At 43.4% G+C, this 13,721-nt stretch overlaps 3 non-coding genes and 1 pseudogene across 3 annotated transcripts; all 4 read right to left on the bottom strand.

Annotated features, from left to right (window-relative positions):
* Positions 1 to 953: 953 nt before the first annotated feature.
* LOC130300026 (U2 spliceosomal RNA) lies at positions 954 to 1,144 on the bottom strand. Its single transcript, XR_008851042.1, has one exon. It is a non-coding gene; the product is annotated as a U2 spliceosomal RNA (small nuclear RNA).
* Positions 1,145 to 3,233: 2,089 nt separating this feature from the next.
* On the bottom strand, positions 3,234 to 3,410 carry LOC130300108 (U2 spliceosomal RNA; annotated as a pseudogene).
* Positions 3,411 to 10,204: 6,794 nt separating this feature from the next.
* Positions 10,205 to 10,395, bottom strand: LOC130300025 (U2 spliceosomal RNA). The gene has a single exon (XR_008851041.1). It is a non-coding gene; the product is annotated as a U2 spliceosomal RNA (small nuclear RNA).
* Positions 10,396 to 12,483: 2,088 nt separating this feature from the next.
* LOC130300024 (U2 spliceosomal RNA) lies at positions 12,484 to 12,674 on the bottom strand. The gene has a single exon (XR_008851040.1). It is a non-coding gene; the product is annotated as a U2 spliceosomal RNA (small nuclear RNA).
* Between the last annotated feature and the right edge of the window lie 1,047 nt (positions 12,675 to 13,721).

Below are 13,721 nucleotides of genomic sequence, written 5' to 3'. Positions count from 1 at the left end.
GGATTTATACTGATTTTTCCTGTCTGAATTTGTCGCACAGAAAGTTGCAGGCCAAATATGTGTGACATTTCTGCGACTTTAGCTTCTAGAGCATTTTTACAACATTATACATAGGTGCTGAATACATAAAAAGCGACTGTTCAGCGACAGACAAGTCGCATCGGCTGAAAGTAGGCCAGAATGTCAGTCCATGTTGGAGCAGGTTTAGATACAGTCTAAAGTATAGATCTCAAAGTCTGTGCACAGAATTTAGCAAGGGCCTCGCACCTTCTGATGCATCAGGTAGGTGCACAATAGCATAGCCTAACCCTCTGTACTTTGGTCTATATTGATGCGGGACATAGACAGCCAGCTGATGACCAATCCATTAGTGCAATGGATGGCTGGAAGCATTTGTCTTTGCCTTTGCAATACCACAGAAGCAATGCATGGTCAATGTACAGCAATGACACACCTGTGTGAACAGCCAGGAGACCCCCCCCCCCCCCCCATGTTATGTTACATAGTTACATAGTTAGTACGGTCGAAAAAAGACATATGTCCATCAAGTTCAACCAGGGAATTAAGGGGTAGGGGTGTGGCGCGATATTGGGGAAGGGATGAGATTTTATATTTCTTCATAAGCATTAATCTTATTTTGTCAATTAGGAACATTCAGCACCCACCCGCTATCAAGGCAGCTGCCTATCATGTCATGCCCTACCTGCACAGGTGTGCTGGCTACTCAAATGATCCAATTAAGGAGGCCATTTAGTCAGCAGCAGCAGAAGTCCTGTGCCTGGACGCTCCAACAGCGGCCAGACACAAGCAGAAGCAGAAGCAGCAGAAGCAGCAGCAGCACCACCTTTTGTTTTTTGGCTGCAGCAGCAGCAAGGCCCACAGGGCTGGCTAGCTGGCTAGCCAGCAAGCAGGTAGCAATGAAAGTAGGAATCTTTCTTTTTAACCCTGTAAGGGGGTGGTGCACTGTACCCGAAGATACTGCCATATCGGGTCAATGCATAGGGCGACGGAAGCAAGCTTCGAAATCGGCCCCCGTTCTCAAAAATCCATTTAATATATGGTCCCCAGATAGGGGACGTATCAGATATTAAACTGATAAGAACAGATACTACACTTGATCTTAGCCAAAAGGCCGAGAAGCGATAACCGTGAAAGGGGCGGGCCCAACAAGGTGCCCTTCATGGGCACTATCACTGCTTGCTGTCAGGGAGGCTGCCAGACAATTTTCCATGCACACTCTGGGCTGGGGGGCAGTCAACCACCAGTACACACAGCAGAACCTAAACCCATACCATTATTGCTAAGCAGCAAGACAGGGGCCCATTGCACTCCCACGGGGCCTTTTTAAATGCAATCCATAACCCGGATTTGCCAGGAACCCTTCTTACTCCTCCTACTTGCATGTGACACTGGGCTTAGGATCTGCATAGGAAACACACACACAAGCACACACCTACCTTTGTTGCCTGCAGATGCCTCCTTGGCTGTCCCCAAACGGTATCAAACCAACACCCACGGGAAGCTGTAAGCATAGAGGACATGCCTGCACCCCATTGGACTTACCTGTGTGGGTTAAACCCGGGTTATTTGACAACCTATGGCGGTGATGGTTCTGCTCAGGCAGAGCAGTGCTGATGCTCCTCATAAAGCTGTCGCTGCTGTGAAGGTTCTAGGTGACATCACAAATCCCTATGGTTACATACACAACAAAGCTGGGTTGTTGTTGTTTACACTCTGCAAGGCCTGTGGAAGTGAGTGACATCATAGCACTGTAGTTCTGAGGGTTCTAGATGGATGCAACAATCTCCTGTTGCTTCTATGAAGGCCATAATAGACGACATCACCAAACAGCTCCATAGTCACATACACAGCAAAGGAGAGATGTTGTTTACACCTAGTGATGTCAGTGGTATTGAGTGACATCACAGCACAGTGCTAAGGCTCCTGGGCCTGGACACAGCAGCGGCTGCAATATCTCAACGGAGAATACGTTTATATATATGTGTGTGTGTGCGCGTATATATATATATATATATATATATATATATATATATATATATATTTCTCCGCCGAAATCACTTTTAAACCCATTTCCACCTTTTTTTCCCTTCTCTTCCTCTTACTTTTTTTTCACGTTTTTTTACGTTTTTCTCCTTTTCGCCTCTTTTCTGGGCGTATTATTCTTCTTTTTCTTCTTTTTTTTCGTCTAATGCATACCCCATCAGTGCAGCAATGCTTATTCAATACCGCCAGCAGATGGAGACACTGGGGGATAATTTTCTAAGGATTTATACTGATTTTTCCTGTCTGAATTTGTCGCACAGAAAGTTGCAGGCCAAATATGTGTGACATTTCTGCGACTTTAGCTTCTAGAGCATTTTTACAACATTATACATAGGTGCTGAATACATAAAAAGCGACTGTTCAGCGACAGACAAGTCGCATCGGCTGAAAGTAGGCCAGAATGTCAGTCCATGTTGGAGCAGGTTTAGATACAGTCTAAAGTATAGATCTCAAAGTCTGTGCACAGAATTTAGCAAGGGCCTCGCACCTTCTGATGCATCAGGTAGGTGCACAATAGCATAGCCTAACCCTCTGTACTTTGGTCTATATTGATGCGGGACATAGACAGCCAGCTGATGACCAATCCATTAGTGCAATGGATGGCTGGAAGCATTTGTCTTTGCCTTTGCAATACCACAGAAGCAATGCATGGTCAATGTACAGCAATGACACACCTGTGTGAACAGCCAGGAGACCCCCCCCCCCCATGTTATGTTACATAGTTACATAGTTAGTACGGTCGAAAAAAGACATATGTCCATCAAGTTCAACCAGGGAATTAAGGGGTAGGGGTGTGGCGCGATATTGGGGAAGGGATGAGATTTTATATTTCTTCATAAGCATTAATCTTATTTTGTCAATTAGGAACATTCAGCACCCACCCGCTATCAAGGCAGCTGCCTATCATGTCATGCCCTACCTGCACAGGTGTGCTGGCTACTCAAATGATCCAATTAAGGAGGCCATTTAGTCAGCAGCAGCAGAAGTCCTGTGCCTGGACGCTCCAACAGCGGCCAGACACAAGCAGAAGCAGAAGCAGCAGAAGCAGCAGCAGCACCACCTTTTGTTTTTTGGCTGCAGCAGCAGCAAGGCCCACAGGGCTGGCTAGCTGGCTAGCCAGCAAGCAGGTAGCAATGAAAGTAGGAATCTTTCTTTTTAACCCTGTAAGGGGGTGGTGCACTGTACCCGAAGATACTGCCATATCGGGTCAATGCATAGGGCGACGGAAGCAAGCTTCGAAATCGGCCCCCGTTCTCAAAAATCCATTTAATATATGGTCCCCAGATAGGGGACGTATCAGATATTAAACTGATAAGAACAGATTTTTTTACTTTTAGATATAATATTCTTAGACTAAAAGACCTTACGCAGTCCAGATTACACTTAGTCTGCTAAAAGCATATTCCACAGATGTAGATTCCAAAGACTTTTAGCCACTTTGTGACCTAATCTTTTTTTATCCAATAAATAGAAAACATACATCTCACTAAGAGCTAGGCGAACACAATCTTTAGAGGTAATAGTGTCTCTTTTAAAAAGAAGAATATTCCTCGTCTTCCATAGTGCAATTTTAATACAATTTATACTAATCCACAAAACCCGAGACTTCTCCACAGATAAAACATTATAAAATCCATATAAAATAACTTCATGATTTAAAAAATTAAGATCAGAAATGAATTTTAGTAAGGGTCCTATCAAATGCCATATCTCTTGGGCGTAAAAACAGTTCCAAAAAAGGTGTAAAACTGTTTCCTCACTAGGACACCCCATTCTCGGGCACTTTGCACTACGACACAATCCTCTTCTGTGTTGGAATTCTCTGGTAGGCAAACATTGATGTGCTATCTGCCAGGCCAGATCTTTTAAGTCATTAGATAAGAATCCCATATTCACCATCCTCCAAACTCTTAGAGATTTCTCAGTGGAATAATTAGATATTAAGCAAATCTGTTCTATCTTCCTGATTTCAGGAACTAATTTTCGTGCATTACTACAAATTTCTTGACTAAAATTAGCAATGCCATAAATACGAATAATCTTTTCTAAAACCACATAGTGCGCTGGGGGAATAAATAAGATTGGGGACGTTAAAGGTAAGGTTATCCACTTTCTTTTTCTAAAAATGTGACCTGCAGCATATTTTAAAAAATAAGACCAATAACAGTTTCTTTGCAAGCCATTAAAACACATAGAAAAAAAGTGAATATATAAAAACCTTTTTAAATCAGGCACATCCTTACCCCCCAATTTCTTTGTCTTCATCATTACATCTCTCCTGAGTTTATCCATTTTAGACCCCCATAAAAAATGAAAGCAAATCTTGTTTAAAAACTTTAAGGTGCGTTCACTCGGTGGGAAAACCAAGCTTAAATATAGCATGATAGGTAGCAACAAAGCTTTCATTATCAGTACTTTTCCTTCTATTGTTAATTTCCTCATTTTCCAAAAACTTATTTTCTTTTGCACTTTCTCTTTGACGATGGACCAGCTTTCCTCTCCATTATTTTCATTGTCAAAGATGACACCCAAGATTTTGATTTTATCATATTGCACATTCACCTCCGTATTGCCCCAATTCCCTATTGCAAAGCAATCACATTTATTTTTATTTAATTTGAAGCCAGAGCCCTCACAAAAAAATTCTGTCTGTCTGATAGCACGTTTCAGGGATGGTTCATCTGAACATAGAATATTAACATCATCCATGTATGCTATCGTCTTTACGCTCTGTCCTCCACTTCCAGGGATTGGCACTCCTCTAATGAGCTTATCTTTTCTCAAAACATTCAACAGAGGTTCTATTGCACATATGAAAAGAATGGGTGATAGGGGGCACCCCTGTTTCACCCCAGACTGTAAACATACTTCTTGGGAAAAAAAACCGTTAATTAAAATACGACTAAAACAGTTTTTATATAAAAGTGCAATTTTTCCAACAATAAAATCAGGAAAATTCATTTTCTTTAAAACCAACCATAAAAAATCATGAGAAACACGGTCATAAGCCTTTTGAAAATCCAAGGATAAAATTGCCAATTTCTGATCACATTGTTTCTGATACCATAAAACATCTTTTACAAGGTTTAGATGATCACTTATTTTCCTTCCAGGTACTCCGCATACTTGGTCACTGTGTATAACCTTAGCAATTACCTGCTTGAGCCTATTTGCTAAAATTTTTGCTAAAACCTTATAGTCTGTATTTAGCAGGGTAATAGGCCTCCAATTTTCTAATTTAGAGATGTCTCCTTTTTTAAAAATCAGAGTAACAACACCATCTCTCCAGGACGCAGGTAAAATCTCAGATTTAAAAGCACAGTTAAAAATACCTAAAAGATCATCTTTTAAAATGGACCAAAAACACAGATAAAATTCAACTGGCAACCCATCCGAACCAGGTGTTTTACCATTTAAAAAACTCTTAAAAGTGCTTAAAAGTTCAGGTAAAAAGATTTCATCACAAAGGCTCTCTTGGTCAGTTTTGTCAAGTTTTGAATCTAAGGTATCTAAAACATCATTAGTAAAGGAAATATCAATATCTTTTTTATTAAAAAGCTCCTGATAAAATACTTGTGCTTCTCGCAACATCTCTTCATTAGTTATCTTCCCTTCAATTACAGATATCATTTCTTTCTTTCCCACCACCTTCTTAAAAAAGAATCTCGAACACTTTTCATCATTCTCCAGACATTGCACCTTGCTGTTAAAAATCATTTCTTTTCCTTTTTGACTAATGGCATTTTTTATTTCATTCTTTGTCTGAGCAATAACATCATCCATCTCAAGCCCGGCTTGCTTTAGTTTATAATATGTTTGGATTTTAGTGTTTAACATTTTAAACCATAACTTTTTCTCCTTAGCCTTTTGGATGCCCACACGGATAAAAAACTGTTTAGTCCACTTTTTAACATCCTCCCACCAATCCAAAATATTTTTATATTGGGATTGACGCAATCTCCATTTGTTATAAGCAGCAATAAAATCATTTTTTGTTTTCATGTCCTCTAATAAAGTAGTGTTGAGCTTCCAAACGCCTCTGCCTTTCTCTAGGCCAGGTAAAGTGACATGTGCATATAATAACTTATGATCAGAGAAAATATTCGATAAAAGAGAAACATCAACTAGATTAAAACTTTCCGATAAAAAAATAAAATCAATCCTGGATTTGCAGACATTATTTTCCCATGTGTAACCAGGGTCGTCTGGGTATTTTCTCCTCCAGACATCGGTAAAGTTAAAATCCTCAGTCATACTCTTAATCTGTTTCTCTGTTTTATCCACTCTGACATGCACACTTCCACTCTCACGATGATCACCACTCATACAACAATTAAAATCTCCAGCCATTAAAATAGGTGTTGAACCTGGGATAAAAGCCTGAATATCATTAATCAAGTCGGCTCTCACATTTTTTTCAGGAGAAGCATAGATGTTAAAAAGCTTAATCTCCGAGCCATTGTACTTAATATTAACTAATAGCGCTCTACCAGGTATAATTTCTAAGAAGGACAAAACTTGTACATCTGAACCTCTAAACAAGATCCCAACACCTGAAGATCTGTTCAGATTGTCACCCGACCAGACCGATGGTCCCAAAGTCCAGCCACGACAAAGGTCCTCATAATTTGGACTATGTTCAATTCCACATTCTTGTAAAAAGAACAGAGAACAGTCCAAGGTCTCTAAAAAACTAAACAAAGCAGCCCTTCTCGTAGGGCTCTTTAGACCTCTCACATTAAGAGAGGAGCACTTTAAGGAAGCTATTCGCTACTGGAGTTTGAGTCCGATATGAAACCCACAGGTGACTCCGGGCTTTCGAACTCTTTGATATTTTTTGGATCGGACGCTGATCTTATAGAAGGCCTCCATGCATGTTGACTGTCCTCACATTCTTCTGAGCTTTTTTTGACAGGCCGTTTAATGCCAAGTTGTGGCTCATCTCCGAGTTCCTTCTTCCGCTTGATCTCCTTCACGCCAACCTCCATGGCTTCACTGCTCACTAGTGACCCTCCACCGCCAGAACCCTCCACAGAAGGTCTCCCCTCTGTCTCAGGCACAGCAGAAAGGTCCATAAGCTCCGCCACGACATCAGAAGTTACAGCCGGCTTTTCTGAAGGCGCCTCAGACCGCTGGGGTGCTTTCGCAGGTGGTACTTCAGCTTGCACTACACCCACTCTCCCCGCTACACGGTCAGCCCACGATCTAGCTACACTGGAACGGAGACTGCAATCTTTAAAGGCATGGCCTTCTTCACCACAAATGTTGCAGACAATTTTAGCACAGTCCTTAGAAACATGGCCTTCTTGATTGCACCGACCACAGCGAACTGTAGTGTCCGTGCAAACTTCCATAGTATGTCCGAATTTCTTACATTTCCTACAAAAAGTAGGCATCTCGGGATAAAACAAATAGCCCTTATCCCGACCGATAGAAAAGTTGGAGGGTGGATGACACAACCCTCCAATGCCAGTAGCATCCTCCTTCATTTTCACAAAAAACTTATGTTTCCCCGTCCATAGGTCTTCTGAATTCATCACCTTATGGGAATACTTAACAGAACTGCAGTATTTCCCCAAAAAGAGCTCAATATGGGACACAGTCACAAAGGGATTGTGCATACACACAACTAGAGGAATATCGCCACCAGTATACAACACTGTGACCGTGATCCCATCAAGCTCAGCAAGGTCTTGATTGCTTTTCAGCTTCTCAAAAAGATTCTGGCATGCATAAGCAGAGTCCAGAGTTAGGATGAAGCTGCCCTTCCGAGGATCTCTGAGACAGACGATGTTCTCTTTCTTCACCCCAAGAAGCTTGTAGAGAGTTTCTTTCACAAAATAAGAAAGTTGGACGAGTTCTTGTTTGTCTTCATCAACATCAAAGCGAAAGGAAAAACGAATCCGCGTTTCACCGGATGTAAGGTAACGGATGCGAACACCCATCTTGTCGATCGCCTTTTCGGTTCCTCGTAGCAGCCCCCCTTGGAAAAGGTAGGACAAACTCCCAGGATCCTCCTGACCAGACACTTGATCTAGCCAAAAGGCCGAGAAGCGATAACCGTGAAAGGGGCGGGCCCAACAAGGTGCCCTTCATGGGCACTATCACTGCTTGCTGTCAGGGAGGCTGCCAGACAATTTTCCATGCACACTCTGGGCTGGGGGGCAGTCAACCACCAGTACACACAGCAGAACCTAAACCCATACCATTATTGCTAAGCAGCAAGACAGGGGCCCATTGCACTCCCACGGGGCCTTTTTAAATGCAATCCATAACCCGGATTTGCCAGGAACCCTTCTTACTCCTCCTACTTGCATGTGACACTGGGCTTAGGATCTGCATAGGAAACACACACACAAGCACACACCTACCTTTGTTGCCTGCAGATGCCTCCTTGGCTGTCCCCAAACGGTATCAAACCAACACCCACGGGAAGCTGTAAGCATAGAGGACATGCCTGCACCCCATTGGACTTACCTGTGTGGGTTAAACCCGGGTTATTTGACAACCTATGGCGGTGATGGTTCTGCTCAGGCAGAGCAGTGCTGATGCTCCTCATAAAGCTGTCGCTGCTGTGAAGGTTCTAGGTGACATCACAAATCCCTATGGTTACATACACAACAAAGCTGGGTTGTTGTTGTTTACACTCTGCAAGGCCTGTGGAAGTGAGTGACATCATAGCACTGTAGTTCTGAGGGTTCTAGATGGATGCAACAATCTCCTGTTGCTTCTATGAAGGCCATAATAGACGACATCACCAAACAGCTCCATAGTCACATACACAGCAAAGGAGAGATGTTGTTTACACCTAGTGATGTCAGTGGTATTGAGTGACATCACAGCACAGTGCTAAGGCTCCTGGGCCTGGACACAGCAGCGGCTGCAATATCTCAACGGAGAATACGTTTATATATATGTGTGTGTGTGCGCGTATATATATATATATATATATATATATATATATATATATATATTTCTCCGCCGAAATCACTTTTAAACCCATTTCCACCTTTTTTTCCCTTCTCTTCCTCTTACTTTTTTTTCACGTTTTTTTACGTTTTTCTCCTTTTCGCCTCTTTTCTGGGCGTATTATTCTTCTTTTTCTTCTTTTTTTTCGTCTAATGCATACCCCATCAGTGCAGCAATGCTTATTCAATACCGCCAGCAGATGGAGACACTGGGGGATAATTTTCTAAGGATTTATACTGATTTTTCCTGTCTGAATTTGTCGCACAGAAAGTTGCAGGCCAAATATGTGTGACATTTCTGCGACTTTAGCTTCTAGAGCATTTTTACAACATTATACATAGGTGCTGAATACATAAAAAGCGACTGTTCAGCGACAGACAAGTCGCATCGGCTGAAAGTAGGCCAGAATGTCAGTCCATGTTGGAGCAGGTTTAGATACAGTCTAAAGTATAGATCTCAAAGTCTGTGCACAGAATTTAGCAAGGGCCTCGCACCTTCTGATGCATCAGGTAGGTGCACAATAGCATAGCCTAACCCTCTGTACTTTGGTCTATATTGATGCGGGACATAGACAGCCAGCTGATGACCAATCCATTAGTGCAATGGATGGCTGGAAGCATTTGTCTTTGCCTTTGCAATACCACAGAAGCAATGCATGGTCAATGTACAGCAATGACACACCTGTGTGAACAGCCAGGAGACCCCCCCCCCCCCCCATGTTATGTTACATAGTTACATAGTTAGTACGGTCGAAAAAAGACATATGTCCATCAAGTTCAACCAGGGAATTAAGGGGTAGGGGTGTGGCGCGATATTGGGGAAGGGATGAGATTTTATATTTCTTCATAAGCATTAATCTTATTTTGTCAATTAGGAACATTCAGCACCCACCCGCTATCAAGGCAGCTGCCTATCATGTCATGCCCTACCTGCACAGGTGTGCTGGCTACTCAAATGATCCAATTAAGGAGGCCATTTAGTCAGCAGCAGCAGAAGTCCTGTGCCTGGACGCTCCAACAGCGGCCAGACACAAGCAGAAGCAGAAGCAGCAGAAGCAGCAGCAGCACCACCTTTTGTTTTTTGGCTGCAGCAGCAGCAAGGCCCACAGAGCTGGCTAGCCAGCAAGCAGGTAGCAATGAAAGTAGGAATCTTTCTTTTTAACCCTGTAAGGGGGTGGTGCACTGTACCCGAAGATACTGCCATATCGGGTCAATGCATAGGGCGACGGAAGCAAGCTTCGAAATCGGCCCCCGTTCTCAAAAATCCATTTAATATATGGTCCCCAGATAGGGGACGTATCAGATATTAAACTGATAAGAACAGATACTACACTTGATCTTAGCCAAAAGGCCGAGAAGCGATAACCGTGAAAGGGGCGGGCCCAACAAGGTGCCCTTCATGGGCACTATCACTGCTTGCTGTCAGGGAGGCTGCCAGACAATTTTCCATGCACACTCTGGGCTGGGGGGCAGTCAACCACCAGTACACACAGCAGAACCTAAACCCATACCATTATTGCTAAGCAGCAAGACAGGGGCCCATTGCACTCCCACGGGGCCTTTTTAAATGCAATCCATAACCCGGATTTGCCAGGAACCCTTCTTACTCCTCCTACTTGCATGTGACACTGGGCTTAGGATCTGCATAGGAAACACACACACAAGCACACACCTACCTTTGTTGCCTGCAGATGCCTCCTTGGCTGTCCCCAAACGGTATCAAACCAACACCCACGGGAAGCTGTAAGCATAGAGGACATGCCTGCACCCCATTGGACTTACCTGTGTGGGTTAAACCCGGGTTATTTGACAACCTATGGCGGTGATGGTTCTGCTCAGGCAGAGCAGTGCTGATGCTCCTCATAAAGCTGTCGCTGCTGTGAAGGTTCTAGGTGACATCACAAATCCCTATGGTTACATACACAACAAAGCTGGGTTGTTGTTGTTTACACTCTGCAAGGCCTGTGGAAGTGAGTGACATCATAGCACTGTAGTTCTGAGGGTTCTAGATGGATGCAACAATCTCCTGTTGCTTCTATGAAGGCCATAATAGACGACATCACCAAACAGCTCCATAGTCACATACACAGCAAAGGAGAGATGTTGTTTACACCTAGTGATGTCAGTGGTATTGAGTGACATCACAGCACAGTGCTAAGGCTCCTGGGCCTGGACACAGCAGCGGCTGCAATATCTCAACGGAGAATACGTTTATATATATGTGTGTGTGTGCGCGTATATATATATATATATATATATATATATATATATATATATATATATTTCTCCGCCGAAATCACTTTTAAACCCATTTCCACCTTTTTTTCCCTTCTCTTCCTCTTACTTTTTTTTCACGTTTTTTTACGTTTTTCTCCTTTTCGCCTCTTTTCTGGGCGTATTATTATTCTTTTTCTTCTTTTTTTTCGTCTAATGCATACCCCATCAGTGCAGCAATGCTTATTCAATACCGCCAGCAGATGGAGACACTGGGGGATAATTTTCTAAGGATTTATACTGATTTTTCCTGTCTGAATTTGTCGCACAGAAAGTTGCAGGCCAAATATGTGTGACATTTCTGCGACTTTAGCTTCTAGAGCATTTTTACAACATTATACATAGGTGCTGAATACATAAAAAGCGACTGTTCAGCGACAGACAAGTCGCATCGGCTGAAAGTAGGCCAGAATGTCAGTCCATGTTGGAGCAGGTTTAGATACAGTCTAAAGTATAGATCTCAAAGTCTGTGCACAGAATTTAGCAAGGGCCTCGCACCTTCTGATGCATCAGGTAGGTGCACAATAGCATAGCCTAACCCTCTGTACTTTGGTCTATATTGATGCGGGACATAGACAGCCAGCTGATGACCAATCCATTAGTGCAATGGATGGCTGGAAGCATTTGTCTTTGCCTTTGCAATACCACAGAAGCAATGCATGGTCAATGTACAGCAATGACACACCTGTGTGAACAGCCAGGAGACCCCCCCCCCCCCCCCCCATGTTATGTTACATAGTTACATAGTTAGTACGGTCGAAAAAAGACATATGTCCATCATGTTCAACCAGGGAATTAAGGGGTAGGGGTGTGGCGCGATATTGGGGAAGGGATGAGATTTTATATTTCTTCATAAGCATTAATCTTATTTTGTCAATTAGGAACATTCAGCACCCACCCGCTATCAAGGCAGCTGCCTATCATGTCATGCCCTACCTGCACAGGTGTGCTGGCTACTCAAATGATCCAATTAAGGAGGCCATTTAGTCAGCAGCAGCAGAAGTCCTGTGCCTGGACGCTCCAACAGCGGCCAGACACAAGCAGAAGCAGAAGCAGCAGAAGCAGCACCTTTTGTTTTTTGGCTGCAGCAGCAGCAAGGCCCACAGGGCTGGCTAGCTGGCTAGCCAGCAAGCAGGTAGCAATGAAAGTAGGAATCTTTCTTTTTAACCCTGTAAGGGGGTGGTGCACTGTACCCGAAGATACTGCCATATCGGGTCAATGCATAGGGCGACGGAAGCAAGCTTCGAAATCGGCCCCCGTTCTCAAAAATCCATTTAATATATGGTCCCCAGATAGGGGACGTATCAGATATTAAACTGATAAGAACAGATACTACACTTGATCTTAGCCAAAAGGCCGAGAAGCGATAACCGTGAAAGGGGCGGGCCCAACAAGGTGCCCTTCATGGGCACTATCACTGCTTGCTGTCAGGGAGGCTGCCAGACAATTTTCCATGCACACTCTGGGCTGGGGGGCAGTCAACCACCAGTACACACAGCAGAACCTAAACCCATACCATTATTGCTAAGCAGCAAGACAGGGGCCCATTGCACTCCCACGGGGCCTTTTTAAATGCAATCCATAACCCGGATTTGCCAGGAACCCTTCTTACTCCTCCTACTTGCATGTGACACTGGGCTTAGGATCTGCATAGGAAACACACACACAAGCACACACCTACCTTTGTTGCCTGCAGATGCCTCCTTGGCTGTCCCCAAACGGTATCAAACCAACACCCACGGGAAGCTGTAAGCATAGAGGACATGCCTGCACCCCATTGGACTTACCTGTGTGGGTTAAACCCGGGTTATTTGACAACCTATGGCGGTGATGGTTCTGCTCAGGCAGAGCAGTGCTGATGCTCCTCATAAAGCTGTCGCTGCTGTGAAGGTTCTAGGTGACATCACAAATCCCTATGGTTACATACACAACAAAGCTGGGTTGTTGTTGTTTACACTCTGCAAGGCCTGTGGAAGTGAGTGACATCATAGCACTGTAGTTCTGAGGGTTCTAGATGGATGCAACAATCTCCTGTTGCTTCTATGAAGGCCATAATAGACGACATCACCAAACAGCTCCATAGTCACATACACAGCAAAGGAGAGATGTTGTTTACACCTAGTGATGTCAGTGGTATTGAGTGACATCACAGCACAGTGCTAAGGCTCCTGGGCCTGGACACAGCAGCGGCTGCAATATCTCAACGGAGAATACGTTTATATATATGTGTGTGTGTGCGCGTATATATATATATATATATATATATATATATATATATATATATATTTCTCCGCCGAAATCACTTTTAAACCCATTTCCACCTTTTTTTCCCTTCTCTTCCTCTTACTTTTTTTTCACGTTTTTTTACGTTTTTCTCCTTTTCGCCTCTTTTCTGGGCGTATTATTCTTCTTTTT

This window comes from Hyla sarda, unplaced genomic scaffold (genome assembly GCF_029499605.1).
Source record: "Hyla sarda isolate aHylSar1 unplaced genomic scaffold, aHylSar1.hap1 scaffold_107, whole genome shotgun sequence".
In the NCBI taxonomy this organism is placed as follows: Eukaryota; Metazoa; Chordata; class Amphibia; order Anura; family Hylidae; genus Hyla; species Hyla sarda.
Note: the sequence above shows the minus strand (reverse complement) of the source record. Positions and strands in the feature narration are given on the sequence as shown.